The 18583-nt window shown below is 33.2% G+C and overlaps 1 long non-coding RNA gene across 1 annotated transcript; it reads right to left on the reverse strand.

The window, feature by feature from the left end:
* Positions 1-12763: 12763 nt before the first annotated feature.
* Positions 12764-16817, reverse strand: LOC122007128. The gene is made up of 3 exons (XR_006118848.1): positions 16447-16817; positions 14587-14654; positions 12764-13011 (listed from the first exon to the last, which is right to left on the reverse strand). It is a non-coding gene; the product is annotated as an uncharacterized LOC122007128 (long non-coding RNA).
* Between the last annotated feature and the right edge of the window lie 1766 nt (positions 16818-18583).

The following is an 18583-nucleotide window of genomic DNA, read 5'->3' on the forward strand; positions in this document are numbered from 1 at the left end:
CCCTCATCCTCATAATGTGGTCACGTACACCGTGTATCCCACTTAGCTTCATGGATGAGAATTGGTGAATTAGGGTGCTAGCTAAAGCCTTGTCCGAAGACACAAATTGATCATCGATTGCCTTCAGTAAGTCACGGACATTGTCATAATGCTCAAGGGAACCCCTAATGCCATCTGAGATCTTGGTCTTTATGAACATTATTGAGAGGCGATTAGATCGCTCCCATTTTTCATAAAGAGCAATATTTTCAGGAGGCGGTTCATCCTTCCTTATGGCGTAATCAACGTCCTTGCACCCTAAATGAAGGAGAGTTCTCTCCTTCCAAATTTTATAATTGTCCCCTCGGAACTCAGGAACATCACATATCATATCAGAGAAATTAGCAGGCTGACAAACTACAAAAACAAAAATTAATCATACTCATGTTACAAAATTTGAAGCTAATTAAACAACATGACATATCTACCAATGTAAAATATGTCTAAAATATGAATCTACTGACATAAAACTTGCCTGTGGGCCAAAGCATTAATTCAATTAGATTCATAAAATAATATGATAAAATTATCAAATTATTTCTAATCCCTGTGGGTAAATTAGAAAACATATAGTTGATATTTTATCCAAATCAAACACATAAGATATAATAAATTTTCCTGTGGGATAAAATTTATTACATCTGAACAAATTATTTCTAATCCCTGTGGGTAAATTAGAAAACATATAGTTGATATTTTATCCAAATCAAACACATAAGATATAATAAATTTTCTTGTGGGATAAAATTTATTACATCTGAATTAAAATTTCAATATCATCCTACACAATTTTTATCCGAATCAATTACATAAAATATAATAAATTTTCTTGTAGGATAAAATTTATTACATTTTATATAATGAATTAACATGTCACAATGATTCTACAATTAAAATTAATTAATTGCCCATATCAGTAAAATCGAGAGAATAATTAATAAGTCAAGTTAACATGCAGCCTAATAAGAAACTAAACAGAATGATTTTTTTTTTTTATATATATCAAAGATGCTATAAGTTTCTGCCCTATTCCTAACTTCGACGACACTGCTCGCCAGCAGCCCCGCGATGCGATGCGATGGCTTCGGCGGCGCCAGCAGCGTTTCAAAATGCAGAAATTACTATTTGGGACAAAAGATTGCTGGGGAAAGAAACTCAGAGTTCAACAACAGGTAAGTGCCTTTTGCAAAGCACCATCTTTATTGACTTTACAAGGAAGAATCAGAGGCAGAAGCAGTAATTTCAACAGGCATGAAGAAACGAGGCAAAGGCAGTAACGCTCTGATACCAAATGTAAACATTACATAATTTGCAAACCATATACCTCCGGTCATCGTTTTTGATCAAGGAAGACGACTGTAACAAAATTTGATGCTTCCGACCCTTTCTCCACACAGAAATGATGGTGTATCTTTGTCTCAAGAAGAAGACACGAGAGGAGTAGGAACCAGGGACCAAATTTATATCATGCTCCAATATTCTGCCATCATCGAAATTTTGGAAGCAAGGGAAAATAATTACAGTGGTTTTTGGAACCGTTTCAATTTTTGGAAATGTTTTCACATTTCACATTCCAAATACATAGACCAATAATCGATTGGTTGTTCCATGGCCAATGGAGTCAAAATTTAACCAACACAACAATCCTAACTATTTGATTTAGATGTATTGACAATAAGTAAAGTTAAAATACAACAAAAATACAAACTATATTTCATGGCAATATAAAGTTATCAAATGCCAAGATTCTGCACTGGATTTGTAATGGTGTAAATTACAATTGCAAGGACAACTTTTGATTTTAAATAAGTGCACTTTGAATTTTGTAATCCTAGTGAATTTTCAAAAAGATACGATAATGGGACAACAAATTTGGAGTCCACTTTTTTCTTTGGCAACAAACACATGCTGTGAAGTGTCACATGAACGAACTGCTCTGGCACGAACTGCTCTGGCAGGGAACTTAAGCACTTAAAGAGTAGAATTAGATCGTCCATATATAAAGTCATCATCTGCACCGTCCAACGTTATCTCCTACTTCTCTCTGTTAATCGACTGAACTCTGCATGCACAATCATGGTGTGTCTCGCAATTAATGGCTGGGTGTCTATCCTTCTTCACATGTTATTCAATTATTCCAGATTAATAATTATACATGATTTATTTTCAACTAATAATTAGATGTCTATCCTTCTCTATATGTTATTCAATTATTTAAGATTAATAATTATAAGTGATTTATCTTTTCATATTGATATGGATTGACGGGACATTGATGTGAACATATTACTTTTTGTCGTGAATGTATGAATAAATGATTAGCAAAAGTCCATTTTTTTTTGGCTAGTCAATGTTGCGTCTCATGGATGAATAATGAATGATAATTTATCAAATTACGCACCTATAAATCTGAATTGACCAAAAGACGTATGTTACTTTATTATTTATCAAAAGACACATTTTTTCAAATGCATTTCCTTTTTTAACCTTCTGACAAATCTAACTTTTTGTTATCATTTTTCTTTTCTCCCACTTCTCTTTCCTATCTCCTATGCATGCAGCTTCTTTTATTTTTTTTTATTTTTCCTTTCCCCTCTTTCCTCTTTTTTAGTCCAACGAAATATAAGATTTAATTAATTTTTTAATAACATTTTAATACATTTAGAGAAGTAAAAAAAAATCATGAATAGCAAATTTAAACTCCTTTTAATCTCATAAATCCACATAAATTGAAATAAGTGCAATCGGAGCTCTCTATATCCATCAGTGAGTTTTGGTCAAAATCCACTGATGGATCTAGAGAGCTCCGATTGTACTTATTTCAATTTCTGTGGATTTCTAAGATTACAAGGAGTTCAAATTTACTATTCATGATTTTGTTTTATTTCTCTAAATGTTATTAAAAAGTTAATTAAATCTTATATGTCGTTGGACTTAAAAAAGAGAAAAGAGAGAAAAAAAAATAAAAAAATAAAAAAAGCTGCATGTATATAAGATAGAAAAGAGAAAAGGAAAAAAAGGAAAATGATAAAAAAAATTAGATTTGTCAAAGGGTAAAAAAGGAAGTGCACTTACAAAAAAGTATATCTTTTAATAAATAGTAAAGTAATATGGTCAATTCAGATTTTTAGGTGAATAATGAGCAAAAGTCCACTTTTTTCATGAGCGGCGGGAAAAGGTATCGCAATTTCCACACTCCAAGAAAGCGATCAATCGATCTACTGATATGACCACTCGCTAGCTATAAATAGTCATTGCCATGGCCTTTGGGCTGCAGCAAAATTAATAAGAATCCACCAATAAAATTAAAGAGTATGGCAACGGTCTGGAGAAGAAGCGCACTCTGTTTCCGTGAACCATGGCCACTGCACCACCCCTACTTCCGCTGCTACTATCTTCGTCAGCTTGTCTGGCTCATTAGCCTGGCTTTCTTTCTTATGGAGGTAGCTGGAGTAGAAGGGAGAGCGAGCAGCAAGGGGTGCTTGGACAGGGAGAGGAATGCTCTCTTGCTTTACAAAGCTGCCATCAAAGATCCTTCCGGCTGCTTGTCTTCATGGCGTGCCCAAGTGGACTGCTGCGCTTGGACTGGCGTAGTTTGTCACAACACAACGGGCATCGTGCCAGTGGCGGAGCTCAACCTTGAAAATCCAAATGCATACCAAGACGATAATTTGTGGGAGACGGCTTTGAGGGGTGAGCTGCTGCATCCTTCATTTTTGTCTTTAACTCAACTTAATGCTTTGTTTACTTGGAAGAGTGGAAAGTAAAATTAAGGAAAAATTTTTACGGTGAAAAAATTTTCATCGTTTACTTCATTAAAATTTTCCGAATGAAAAATAACACAATCCATCAGCGGATAACTTTGGAGTCAAAATCGATCATCTCAAAATCGGACAGAAAGTAACGGATGAAAAAAAATGACGCATGTACCCCTTTTGTATTAACAAAATTACATCATATACAAAAAAAAAAATGACGCATGTAGCCTTTTTAACTCACAAAATTACACTATGTACCAAAAAAATGACACATACATTTTTTTTTATTTACAAAATTACATCATAAGTATTCATCTTCCTCTATCAAGGTAAATAAGCGTGCAAAGGAAAAGATTTCTTTACCCTTTCTTTTCTCTTCCTCTAAAGATAACTTTCTATCATTGATTCCTTTCCTTTCCTTTTCTCATCCACACTCTAGAGTAAACATAGCATAGGTATCAGCTGCAATGACTTCAAGGGGCACCCAAATTCCACCTCTCGTTGGTTCTCTTCACAAACTCAGCTATCTTGATCTTTCTGACTCCAACTTCAGTGGAAGCATTCCCCCTCGTCTCGGAAACTTAACTAATCTTCGTTATCTTGTTCTCTATGCGTTTCATTATCCTAATTCTGCTACAATTTCCACAGCCTAGACTGGCTCTCCCGCCTTTCTTCTTTTATTTATCTGGACATGTCTGCTTTGGATCTCAGCGCTGTCTCCCATAATTGGTTTTCATCACTCAACATGTTACCTTCCCTACAACAATTATATTTACATGATTGTAATATTAGTAATATTCCTCTTTCTCTCAGCTTCCCTCTCAACCTCACTTCTCTCACAACTCTCGATCTTGGTCGGAATAACTTCAACTCTTCTTTTCCTAACTGGTTGTGGAATCTCACAAGCCTCTCGTCTCTTCAACTTTATTACTCAAATATTCGAGGAATGTTGCCTGCTGAAATTGGCAACTTAATTAGCCTCACACAATTGGAACTTTCTTCAAATTTCACCTCTGGTCCCCTACCTGATACGTTATGGAAATTGAAGCATCTAACAGACCTCGGCCTGAGCTTTAGTTTTCTTGGAAATTCTTTACCAATGGGGATTATGAATCTATCAAGCTTATCAACATTATACCTTATTAATTGTTCACTAATTGGTCCAATACCCAGTGAATTAGGGAATTTAACTACTTTAAACGAATTATCTCTTGAATCTAACTTGCTTTCTAGATTTAATACCCATGAGATTGGGAAACTAGTCAACTTAGAGGATCTTGACCTCTCTATTAATTCCTTTAAGGGTGATTTTACTAGTTTCATTTTTCCAACCTGACCAAACTATACACCTTGCTCTTGTCTGATAACCACTTTCTCACCATAGCAATAGACCACAATTGGATCCCTCCTTTTCAATTATATATAATTAGCCTTGGTTCCTGTAAGTTAGGTCCTAGATTTCCTACTTGGCTTCGTTCACAACAATCTATCGACACTATGCAATTGTACAATACAAGTATAGAGGGCAACTTACCTGAATGGTTTTGGAACTCTTTTTCCATCATTTCATTTTTAGATCTCTCCCATAATAAAATTAGTGGTACTTTGCCGATATCCCTAGAGAGTTTGACCCGATTAGACTTTTTAAATTTTGGTTCGAATTTACTAGAAGGTCCAATTCCTCATTTGCCACCCAACCTAATGTTGCTAGATCTATCTGATAATGCATTTTCAGGACCACTGCTACAAACATTATTCACACCACAATTAGCATGTTTAATTCTCTCAAACAATCAAATTACTGGAAGCATACCATCTAGTATTTGTAATTTTCTTACATTTCAACAACTCAACTTATCAAACAACCAAATATTTGGAGAAATTCCCCGGTGTGGCAGGAGGGTTCATTACTTCAATATATTAATTTGAAAAATAATATGTTCTTTGGAGAAATTTCAAACTCTTTTGGCAACTTGACGAATCTTGAGTTCCTTCACTTGAATAATAATAATTTAAAAGAACATCTTCCATCATCACTGTAAAATTGTGCTCAACTATTGGTTGTTGATCTTAGCAACAACAAATTCTCTGGAAATATACCTTTGTGGATTGGGCAAAGTTGGCGGTGACTGCGCATTCTTCGTTTGTCCTCAAATATGTTCAATGGCAAAATTGATCCATAACTTGGGTATTTATGGGATTTGCAAATCATTGACTTTGCAAATAATAAATTATCAGGGTCGATACCGCATTCCTTTGGAAATTTCAACAGAATGATTTCAACATCAGTTGAATGACTTCCTTCCTTTGATGTACCAATTATAATACAAGCAGCAAACCAAATTGATAGCGGAAGTGAAAGCATTACTTTAGTTACAAAAGGAGACCAACTTACGTTTTCATCTATTCTTTATCTTGTGAAGAGTATAGATCTTTCAAATAATGAATTGACATATGAGATTCCCGAAGAATTAGAATATCTTGTTGGACTCCACACTTTAAATTTATAAAGAAACTACTTCAAAGGCAAGATACCAGATAGCATGGCAAGCTGTGTTCATTGGAAACTTTGGATTTGTCCTTCAATAATTTATCAAGGGTTATTCCTCAAAGTTTATCACAACTAAATGCTTTGAGCCATTTGAATTTGTCTTATAACAACATATTTGGAAACATTCCCTCTGGGAATCAACTTCAAACAATAGATGATGCATCCATTTATTGTAAGATATCGTAAAAATTAAATAATAAATGTTATTGGACGAAAAAATCTTATTAGATTTTTTCAAATTTTTTGGAATTTAAACGGAGTCCGTATGACACAGTTAAGAGGAAGAATTAATTGGACTTATGGAAAGCCTATTTGAATTAACCATTTATGTGGGAGTTGATTGGGTTGATTAACCTAAGTTGGGTTTAATCAAACCTAGGTATATAATGTTTCGATTCTTCTCCGTCTTCTTCTGCATCTCTTCCCCCGATTCCCTCTTACTCGACTCCTCTCCCTCACGATCCTGCTTCATCGTCGGTCGCCGGGCATCAATGCTGGCCGCCGGCCGAACCTTCCTCCTCCCTTTTCCTTTCATGGTATGGAGTCTTTCTTCTCTCTCACTCTCTTTGCGTCTTCTCTGCCTAGCATCACCGACGCCGAGTCTAGCGATGTACTCTTCCGCCTCCGGCCGACCGTCGCCTGAGCCCTAGATCCATCACGGCTCCATCGTCAGCTGGACAACGTTGCCGACGAAGTGGCTAGGGCGACCAACCTTTCTTGCTTCCGAATCTGAGCGGAGCAGCGGTGATTTCGTCAAGGAGGTTCGTCGTTTCTTTCTCTTCATCAGATTTTCGATTCTTTATCTTCGTCGGTATTGATCTATCGCCGATTCTCTTTCTCCTCTGGGTTTTCCTCCGCCCGATGCCCTATAAGTAGTAGTAATTAGCTCATGTCCTCCCAGGACCATAAACTAGTCAAGGTCTTAGATTAGGGATCCAAATGGACTTAATCTGGATCGACGCCTACTGTCTCTCAACCGGGAAGCTCCTCACTTTGTCACTCTCCTCCAGCAACTTACGTTAACTTACCAATTTGCTGTTGGTTGATTAGCCTCTTGACCCATCAAGTTTTCATGTCAGTTGTCCGATCCACAGACCCAACTGGACTTTTGCCATTTGTCCGGTCCCTTGGAATCAAATGGACTTTCTGTCAGATATCCGGTCGGTCCGTTAGTCTATCTGGACTTCGCACTAGCTATCCGGTCCTGCGGACCTAGCTGAATTTCAGCATGTTGTCCGGTCCTTCGGACTCATCAATTCCTGCACACTCGGTAAACAATTAGATCACAAAGCACCTAACTTAACTCCCTTGTCATTCATCAAAATATGAGTTAAACCGTTAGTGCAATCTATACCAACAGATTATGGCGATGATGATAGTGATGGTGGTAGTGATGGTTCTTCATAAATTTATTTTGTATGAATATTATTTGTCTCATAATTACTTTTATTTGATTCAGTTTATTTTTTTAGATTTTTTTATTAGTACTATTAATTTGTTTTGAATAGGGTTTATACGGATAAGGAAGGCGATAACAATTGTAAATATATATCCAAGGAAGTAAGTCTTTATATATTAAGTTTTATGTTAGGATGTTTTTGCATGTCATTTTACAGTTGCTTCTATGTTTTGATCTTACCTTAATACTTTGCATGGCATGCCAGGATTTGTATGTTTGTGACTTGCCTACTACTAATCCATGCATTGTGTTTCGATGATTTTTTTATATGTCATGGAGCATTGGATATGCATGTATTTCTTATTATATGACTTGTACATTTTTTCTTTGTTGTTATGTTTAATTACAAGTTTCATTTATATATATGTTTTATGCAATTAAGGATGAATAACATCTTTTGGCATCTAAGTTCAGAACCTTGATTACATCTCATCAGAATCATAAGATTAACTTATTTATGTATCAAAACACATAAATACAAGTGATATATTATGATGATAAATTAAGTTTTGTTTATTTACACATAATTGATAAGTTAAACATAAATGTTATTTTTAATTTATTTGTTTTCTAACGTAGGAAAATAAGAAAACTGGAAGAAGGAGAAGGAAGTGTTTGTTGAGACAGAAGAAGACGATGATTTATATTTGCATCTTTTCATCCTTTTGATACCATTTAGTATGAAACTTATTGAGCTATGATATCTATATATTGATGGATCTCTTGTATGACTATGCTTGTTTTATATTTCATTTTGGATATTTGGACTTGTATGAATCACTTGTTTCGATGAATTGTATATATAGGATGTGTTGGATTGAATATGACTATGACTTGTTTGAATAAATTGTATATATACAAGATGTGCGGATTATTTAATTGTTGTGTTGAATGTGTTGCACTACAATAATTACTGTATTTTGGGACAAATTTATAAAAAAAATTCGTTGCAAAAGATTTGGGGACGAAATTTGGGACGAAAATTTTTTCGTCCCAAACAGGTTGATGCCAACTTTTGGAACAAATTTATGTGTGTTGCAAAATTGGCAACGAAATTGGGGACGAAAATAGGGACGAAAATAATTTTCGTCCCCAAATTCGTCGCAAAATTTGTAACATACACTGCAGAAGTTTATAGAATTTTGGGACGAAAAATTTTTTTGTTGCAAACTTAGCAACGAATTTGGGGTCAAAAAATTTTGTCGAATTTTTTTTTGTTGCTAATTTTGTCCCAAATTTTGCGTATGATTTTCCAACGAATAGTAATTTTGTTGCAAAATCGACAACGAATTTGGCAACAAAATTTAGCAACGAATTTTATTTTCGTTGCCAAAGCCGTCGCCAAATTTGCAACAAAAACCCTTATTTGTTGCAATATTTCATACAATTTTGGGACGAAAATTTTTTTTGTTGCAAATTTAGCAACGAATTTGGGGTCAAAAAATTTTGTCGAATTTTTTTTTGTTGCTAATTTTGTCCCAAATTTTGCGTATGATTTTCCAACGAATAGTAATTTTGTTGCAAAATCGGTAACGAATTTGGCAACAAAATTTAGCAACGAATTTTATTTTCGTTGCCAAAGCCGTCGCCAAATTTGCAACAAAAACCCTTATTTGTTGGAATATTTCATACAATTTTGGAATGTTTATTGTTGTGTTTATATAAAAACATGATTGAATATAATTTGTATACACAATAAAATGCACAAATGGATAGGTTCTATACAAAAAAAAAATTAGCATTTTGTGATGAATTTTGTGAAGAAATTGTTCATTGCAAAGTTACCATAATTTTACACTGTGTATTACAATTTTCCGATGAAAAGATATTTTCATTATAGAATTGATATTTTTCATATTTTCCTAATAGCAACGAACTCTATATTGTCACAAATTTACGACGAATCTTTATTCGTTCCAAATTTACGACGAACATTTATTCGTTGCATATTTCCAACGAATATCCCTTTTCGTCGCAGATTTGGTATCATGAAATTTCATGACAAATTTTTTTTCGTCGCAAATTTGCAATGAATGTTGTGATGAAAAAATATTTGTCGCAGATTTTACGACGAATATCCCTTTTCATCGCAAATTTGAGATCATGAAATTTTGCAACAAAATAGGTTTCGTCGCAAATTTGTAACGAATTTTGCGACAACAAAAATTCATCCCAAATTTTGTGATGAATATACATTATTTCATCGTAGAATTTGGTGACGGCTTATTTGCGATGAAAAAATTTTCGTCGCAAATTAATTTTGTGTTATTCTTTTAAAATTTGTCATAAAATTCATCGTAAAATGATCGTTTTCTTTAGAGTTTGTTTCCGTGCCATTTTATTTGGAATTGAAATAAAAAAAATAATGAGCAAACTAGAGTTAAAAAAATGTACAAAGAAAAAAAAAATGTAGTTAGAAAATTATGTTAATAACGAGAATTTATCATGACAAAATATAAAACATTTAGGGGGGAAATGGAAAACTAAAAGTTTTTACGTGAATCAAAATTGGAAAGGAGGTAAAATGAGATATTAGAAAATAATGGATAAAGTAATACTTTAGCCATCAAATTAAAAAAAAGTAAGCTATAAGATGCAGTGGAATTTTTAAGGGCAATAATGAATATTGGCAAACATGTAGCAAAACAATGAAAAAAAAAAGATTAGATCAATTGAAAAACTTTAAAAGTGAAGTGGAATGTTTTAAGGTGAAATGGAAACTATAAAATGTTTTAAGGTAAGGCAAACATTGTAGTTCATAGAAGAGCTACAATGAGCTTCTCAAGAATAAAAATGTGAATTATAAGAAAATTAAAAGTACATTTATTCGATAAATTTATGTGCAATCAAAATAAGATTAAATAAAATAGTGGGTATATAATTTTTTTAAAATAAAAAAAAAAGTCTTAAGATGATATAATGAATGAAGTAATATTATTTCACGCATAGTGTGTAGAAATTTATGCATGATTGCTCCCGGGCTATGGTATAGTAGAAGTGCATTCAATTGTCATTTGGTATTGATAGTTCGATTTCTAATTATAACATATTTATAAAAAAATTTCCTCCAAATGAGACTCGAAATCAAGTGATGTTAGGCTTCTGATCACTCGACGTGAGCGTTACCTTGGCGGTTAGTTGTTGGAAAATTTTATGGGACCGAGCTGATTATTTCATATTCAATATTATTTGACATGATTAATCATTTTTTATTGTGCAATACGTGATTCCTAAATAGATAAATGTGAAAAATTGATAAATTTTAAAAGAATAATAAATTATTTGCTTAAAAAAACTATTGTTTTAAAAGTTTGTGAGAATCTTAATGTAGAATATAATCTATCAGGAACTAAAATGATAGATTTAAAAAATAAAAATTGGAAATGTTTAGAAGTAAAAAAAATGTAGAAAATTATGAAAATATAGAGAAATTATTAGCACAAACATTTTAATTGAAAGTTTTGGAAAATAAAATAAAATTTTGAAAAACTTATGTTAATTTTATGGTAACGTAAAAATTAGTGAGGTAAAGTGAGAGATTATAAAAGTATGAATAAGGTAATATTTCAGTTAAGAAAAAGGAAGTATCACGTGAGAGTACATTAAAAAAATAGAAAATTAAGATAATTATAGGGATGAAATAGAAATTTTAAATGTAAAAAATGAATATTAGCATACGTGCGGTATTAATGATAAAAGATTAGAGGTGCACTTTTAAGTTGAAATAAAAACGATAAAATATTCAATGTAAGTTGAAATTATTAAATAATAATTTTAGTGTTTTTCTTTTTATAGATTTTTTTGTTGGCTTTCTTTTCCGGTCGGCTCCCATGTACTGGACGAACTGTGCAGGTAGGAATAATCTCTTCGAGGCGTAGATGAGCTCTTTCAATTTAGCGCTAGTAGAATGGAACTTCCCCGAGAAGAGATATCCTTGTCAAGTTGTTCTCTTCGACCTCAACCTCCGATAATTTGGAAAGGTCACACCAACACCCACTGACATGTGTTGACACGCAGGATCGCATACTCAATCGGAAGGTAAACAAAGCTGCAATAAAGAAAGAAAGAAACAGAGAAGAGGAACAAGCCTAGAGAAGGATGTCATCAAACTCCATTATTTTATTTTTTTGATAATACAAGTATTAAACGTATACGTCTTACTAATTTTGAAAATAACCAGCTGAGTCCTATAAAAGTTTCCACCGACCTAACAAAGTAAATTGAGAAGTTCGGATAAATCTTAATGGACAACCAACATATATCACAAATTTTTTAAACATCTCAAAAATATAATATGTCCTTCATGAAATTTGAATCCATAATTAACCCATCATCAAACTCCATTACAATTCATATATTTATCCAAGTTTTAATTATGATTTCAATGAACATTCATTTTTGGATTAAAATTATCCAATTGCTACTAGGTGCATTAGATAGGTCATGCATGTCTCCTCGGCACAGTACAATAGTTAAGACATATAATATTACCATATGAAGTCTTGGGATTGAAATTCGACGTGTCTAAGTATACCTTTTCCTATATCTTGATCTGTACTAATGGTTAGTAGTCATCTATTATGTATCTTCCCTGCGTTGGTCTAGAAATAGATTGGCGGAAACATTGAGATGAACAAATGCCTTTTGTAACATTAGATGATGGGTCATACACAGACAAGTAATGTTTTTTCATTTTTCCCTTTCCATTCACCCACCAAAACCGTCAGATACATAGGTTTCAAGGTCTCACGGTGGAATTACCTCCACGACATTCAAATTCAGTCCCTTAACTCTTAACTAAGATTAATATAGTGAAAGTAAAATACGAAAATGTTAGCATCAAATGGGTAATATACGAATATGAAATTTCAAATTACAAAATTTTGGAAAAAAAAAATAGTACCTTCCATATTATAATTGCCATGGTAAACTATTTGGACTTATATTGACTAACAATTTATGCAAAGGCAAAAATAAAATTGATTTGAATTCCAACATGCATTCCATGTTTTAAATCATTAATTTAACACTACAACTAGGAAGAGGAGGAAATAAAGAGAAAAATATATTTATCATCAATCTTCATGATCATTGATTTTTTACTTTAAAATCATCTATTGTCTTCCCCAATGTGGAGCGAACATGTTGGCACATCTGTGTCAAATTCTCCAATGCATCCTTTAGCACATCTTTGACTTGATCACCTATTCACCCAGTCAAATTAGTGTTGGCAATTGCATGTTACAACAAAGATTCATATAGAAAATAAGAATAGTAGGAGAGTAAAAGTCATTCTTGGTATAGATGAAGAATCGAAGATGTATGATTCTATTCCACAGTCCGATCAATTGGAGAAAGATGGAGTATCACAACTGAATATCATGTGTACTGAACACAAAACACGAACAATAAAATGCTCAATTTTAAACGGATAGTTCACTGAATCTTTGTTTCATTAGTTCATCTTTTTTAAAAATCTTATCTAATAATCTCATCCATCCATTATAGCATTTTTTTTTCATCTCTACCACACTAGCTTCTACATAATAGTCTCCAGTAGCCCAAACCTCTTATCCATCGAGACATGGAGTATCCATTGTACCACAATCTTTAAATTTTTTAAGCATAAAAGGTACAGCACAATCAGACAAGCCTCTAAAAGCTCGTATCCATTTAAAACGTAAACATTGTTTTTACGGTAAATTAGAGAAAAATCCCTAATCACAACTTTAACTTTGCATGTAGTCCCTATGTCTAAAAAAATTTATTTTCACTCCCTGCATGCAAAGTTTCATTTGCTTCAACTCCCTCATGCAAATATCATTACTTAATTGTCCTTCAAATTTTTTAGATACAAAAAGTCCATAAATGAGTATAATTCCTCTTAAATTCAGCACTTTAAACTAGAATTCAGTATATTTCTATCAAAATTCAGCACTTTAAATAAGAATCCAGTATATTTCTATCAAAATTGACCCCTCATATTTTGTAGGTATAAAAAAAATCTAAAAATAAGTATAATTCCTTTTAAATTCGGTACTTTAAACTAGATTTCAGTATATTTTCTATCAAATTGAACATGACTTTTTTTCCTACTTAATATAATTCAAACTAGAATTCAGCACAATTCAAAGAAAATCTAGTATATTTTCTATCTAATTGAGTATCATTTAAAGAAAATCTAGTATATTTTTCATCTAATTAAAGTGGAAAAAAAATCGTGCTCAATTTGATAGACATATACTGAATTCTAGTTTAATGTGCTGAATTTAAGAAAAATTATACTCATTTTTGGACTTTTTATACCTGAAAATATCAAGGACAATTAGGTAAATTAGTATCTATTATTTTGAACTAGGGAGTGAAAACAAAGATTTTGATCAATGGGGACTACATGTAAAATTGAGTTAATGATTGGGACTGCCCTTGTTTCGATATCTTCATTAATATTCCCTTGTTGGACCATATAACATATTTGAGTAATAGGCTCTAATTGATGGAGCCTGTACTGGTTGGACATCTTTTCATGTGAATATTATCATTGTAAATAGGCAAGAAGAAAGGAATATCCCTTTATATAGCAGATAAATTACTAGCTAATGGAAAAAACTAAAAGCTACTTATGCAAAAAAAAAAAAAGAGTAATCATTCAAAAACTTACAGTCAATTTACAACTGAGAGATTGCGTATTCTAGCAACAATCTAGAAATTAAGAGAAAAGAATAAGACTTTCAAGTATAAAGGTGCATAAAGGTAATTTAAGGATGAACTAATAGTACCTGTAGTTTGAACTCTTAATCTTGTTGTCAGAAGGATGTGGAATACTGTACCCACAAAATACCACCCACTGCAAAGACAATATGTGAGTGGAAAATTTGTCTTGTGACCACAATTAAAAGGAAGAATTAGCTTAAAATGACAACTCATGTTGTCTCATCATCATAAGCAATTATTGAAGATTACAATTTAGGCCAAAAGACTAAGACTCTGATTGATTGGAAATATAGTCATGACTACAATTACAATATTAAGTAACAATGGGTTCTGGATGTCATGCCATATGATAGTTCTATTAGCCAATAAACATAGAATAGGCATAAGAGAGATATTTATCTCGACTAGCACATAAGAGAGATATTTGAACTCTTAAATTACGTTATTAATTTTTAGAATAGTAACTATCACATAAGAGAGATATTTATCTCGACTTTGTCAAGATTCGAATTCCAAACTTTATGATGATAACACTTCATGTGCTAGTCACTAGACCGTCCGATGGAACAAATAGAGATAAAATTTATAAAAATCTCTATCATCATAATACTACTAAAGATTGCACTTTAGCTGGAAAAACTAAGACTCTAGTTGATTGGAAATATAGTCATGACTACAATTACAATATTAAGTAACAATGGGTTCTGGATGTCATGCTATGATGTTCTTGGTTATCATAACTGATGTCAATTGCACCAACAATTTCTCTCCAATAAACTCTTTTTCTACTTAATGTCTCGCTCTCATCAACAAATATATTGATTAGATATTGAAAGTCAACTTGAGCTTGTCAACCTGATCAATTTTAATAAGAGGTCGATTGTATTTGCACCAACAATGTCAAATCTAACTAAGAGTTTGGGTCATATTGGGCATTAGAGGCTGGACATAACCTAAGCTCAAGTAGCTTTGACAAGTTGACCAAAATATCATCTTATTTTATTTTTTAAAAAACTGTTTAGGGATATTTATCAAATTAAACCTTACATCATTCAAACAAATCATATATTAGAACCCCAGGTGGTGTATTTTATGTGTTATCAAATGAGTTTAAATTAGATCTTATTGTGTCTCTTATGTGTGACTAAATGTGCATAGATTTAGGAGAACACACAAATAAGACCTTGGTAGAAGATGCAAGCGAGTGAGAAAGATAACATAAGAAAGGAGCATCTTGACCTCTCTATTAATTCCTTTGAGGGTGATATTACTGAGTTTCATCTTTCCAACCTGACCAAACTATACAACTTGCTCTTGTCTGATAACCACTTTCTCACCATAGCAATAGACCACAATTGGACCCCTCCTTTTCAATTAGAATTAATTAGCCTTGGTTCCTGTAAGTTAGGTCCTAGATTTCCTACATGGCATCGTTCACAACAATCCATGATGTTTATTCACTTGTACAATACAAGTATAGAGGACAACTTGCTTGAATAGTTTTGGAACTCTTTTTCTATAATTTATTTTTTTAGAGATCTCTCCCGTAATAAAATAAGTGGTACCTTGCCGGTATCCCTAGAGAGTTTGACCGCATTGTATTATTTAAATTTCGGTTCGAATTTATTAGAAGGTCCAATTCCTTATTTGCCACCCAACTTAAAATTGCTAGGTCTGTCTGATAAATGCATTTTCAGGGCTGCTACCACCAACCTTACGTAGGACCATTGTGGCCGGCTAAAAGGGGTTAGATAGTCCTGTAAAAAAAATCCCTAAACCCTAAAAAAAAATCAACCCTTCTCGAACTCTTAAGCTAACACTTGCATAAATAAATAAACAAAAAATAATTCAGAAAAGTAAAAATGCCTCTAATAGAGAAAATAATTCAGAAAAGTAAATAATTCAGAAAAGTAATAGAGAAGAACTTCGGCGAGGCGTCGGTGGTAGGGCGCCGACGCTGTTCCGTGTGACCTCAAGTGGTAGCGGCGACTGGTGTGGCTCGGGAAGGAGGAGAAGGAGAGGCCGGCGTTAGGGCTCGGATGCCGACGGATCGGGGGTCGGTGTCGCGTCGGCTAGAGGAAAGGAATCGGGGCAGAGGCTCTAGGGCAGAGATCGGAAGAAGGGAAAAACACAAGGCTTCCCCACGGCCACTGCCTTTGTATCGGAGAGGAGAGGAACAACCGCGAGGGCGGCGTCGGCGCAGGCGTTGGGAAGAAGAAACCGTCGAAGTGGGGAGGAACGACGTCGGGGAAAGGAAATGGGCACGGGAGAGGAAAAGAAGAAATAGAAAAAGAAAATAAATGGAAAATTTTGACTTTTCCTCGTTTAAATGGGTAGCCTAAATAGATTTTCCCAGGATTTCGTTTTTATCCCCGTAAATGAAGCCGTACGAGCTCCGAAAAATTCCACAAAAATTTTCAAAAATTTCGAAAAATTCCCTTATCATTATTCGCCATTTTCGATATTTTACAAGGTTAGAAACACACAGGACCTAACTTAACTTGTTGATCACACCAAAACAATCTTGGAGTTTCAACAATCTCCCCCTTTTTAATATGAGCAACTCAAGTTAAGCTAGGGAGACTAACATAAATTGAGAGTAACAAAAAAAAATTGTATTTAAGTGCAACAAGATAAAATTTTTTAAAAATTTCTATCTTCAAAAAAAATTTAAAAATTTTTATCTCTAAAATTTTAATTCTACCTCCCCTAGACTTGTACTTTTTCTTCTCCCCTTTTGATCATATAAAAAAATAGGGTTCCAAAAATTCTAAGGGTATACACTTTTGGAAATTTTGAAAAGTATTTTAATTTTTAACAAAATTTCTAAGTAAAAGACAATTTCAAAAAAAATGTCTTAGTTAAGAACTATTTTTGAAAGAATAGAGCATGCATTTTCAAGAAAAAGTTTGCATTAAAAAAATCCTTTTTAACCAAAAAAAAAAATAAAAACTTTTGTAGGAATAGATAACTTAAATGAAATTTTCATAGTTTAACAAATTTAAAAAATAATACTAATTTTATTTTCTTTTTATTTAATCAACCATTAGTTCTCAAGTTATCGTCATTTCTTTAATATTATTATGATATCTAAATTTCTATTTTAGTCTATCATCATTTCTTAAATTATAATTTTTCAGATTTAAGGCAAACAATATTAAACATGCAGAAAATTATTTTGACAAAATAATTGGTAAAAAATCTTTTGACGATTCGTTCGATAAAGTATTTTGTAATTCGCAAGAACCATTTGGCAGTGCTTCTAATTTGTAAAATTCTTTCAACTAAATAAAAAAAATCTTTCGGCAATGTTTCTAATTTGCAAGATTCGTTCGACAAAATATTTTGTAACTCGTAAGAATCTTTTAGCAATGCTTCTAATTTGTAAAACAAAAGATTTTCTAATCCGAAAAACTCTTTCGATGATTCAATTTCTAATTCGCAAAAATTTTCAGGCAACTTTTCGATTGATTTAACCAATTGTTCAGAAGGTAGAGACCATACATGACTTACCTTGTCAGCTGTTGATTCTCTCCCTGTTGAGTTACTTTCTTCCGAAGATTCTCCCCCTTCATTGATGCTCATCTGAGATGGACTCTTTGTGTCCTCAGGATGGAGTTCGGCTGTCTTGACAGTTTCCTCGTTCTCGGACTGTTCTGATGGTGACTTGGTGTCCATTGAGGAGTTGGAATCTGCTTCTTCTGGTTCTTCATGGAGCTTTAAGAACTTTTCCCAAAGTTCTTTTGCACTTTCGTAGTCGCCAACTCTATTGAGATCTTCAACTGGTAGTACGCTCACGAGGTGAAATTCAGCCTTACCATTTGATGTAAAATCATCACGCTGCTTTTTGGTCTAGAGGCGTTTATCGATTTCTTCTCCGTTCGTGTTCTTCGGTGCTTCATAACCGAATTTCATTACGAAAGAAATACCAAAATCTGTGTTTAGATATACCTCCATTTGTTGCTTCCACAAAGCAAACTCCCCCTTGAATGCTGGTGGGTAGACGCTAGCTTTGACCATCGTTTTATTGCTTCGATCGATGGTTAGTCCTCCTGAAATGCC

The sequence above is a fragment of the Zingiber officinale genome, chromosome 7B (genome assembly GCF_018446385.1).
Source record: "Zingiber officinale cultivar Zhangliang chromosome 7B, Zo_v1.1, whole genome shotgun sequence".
NCBI lineage: Eukaryota > Viridiplantae > Streptophyta > Magnoliopsida > Zingiberales > Zingiberaceae > Zingiber > Zingiber officinale.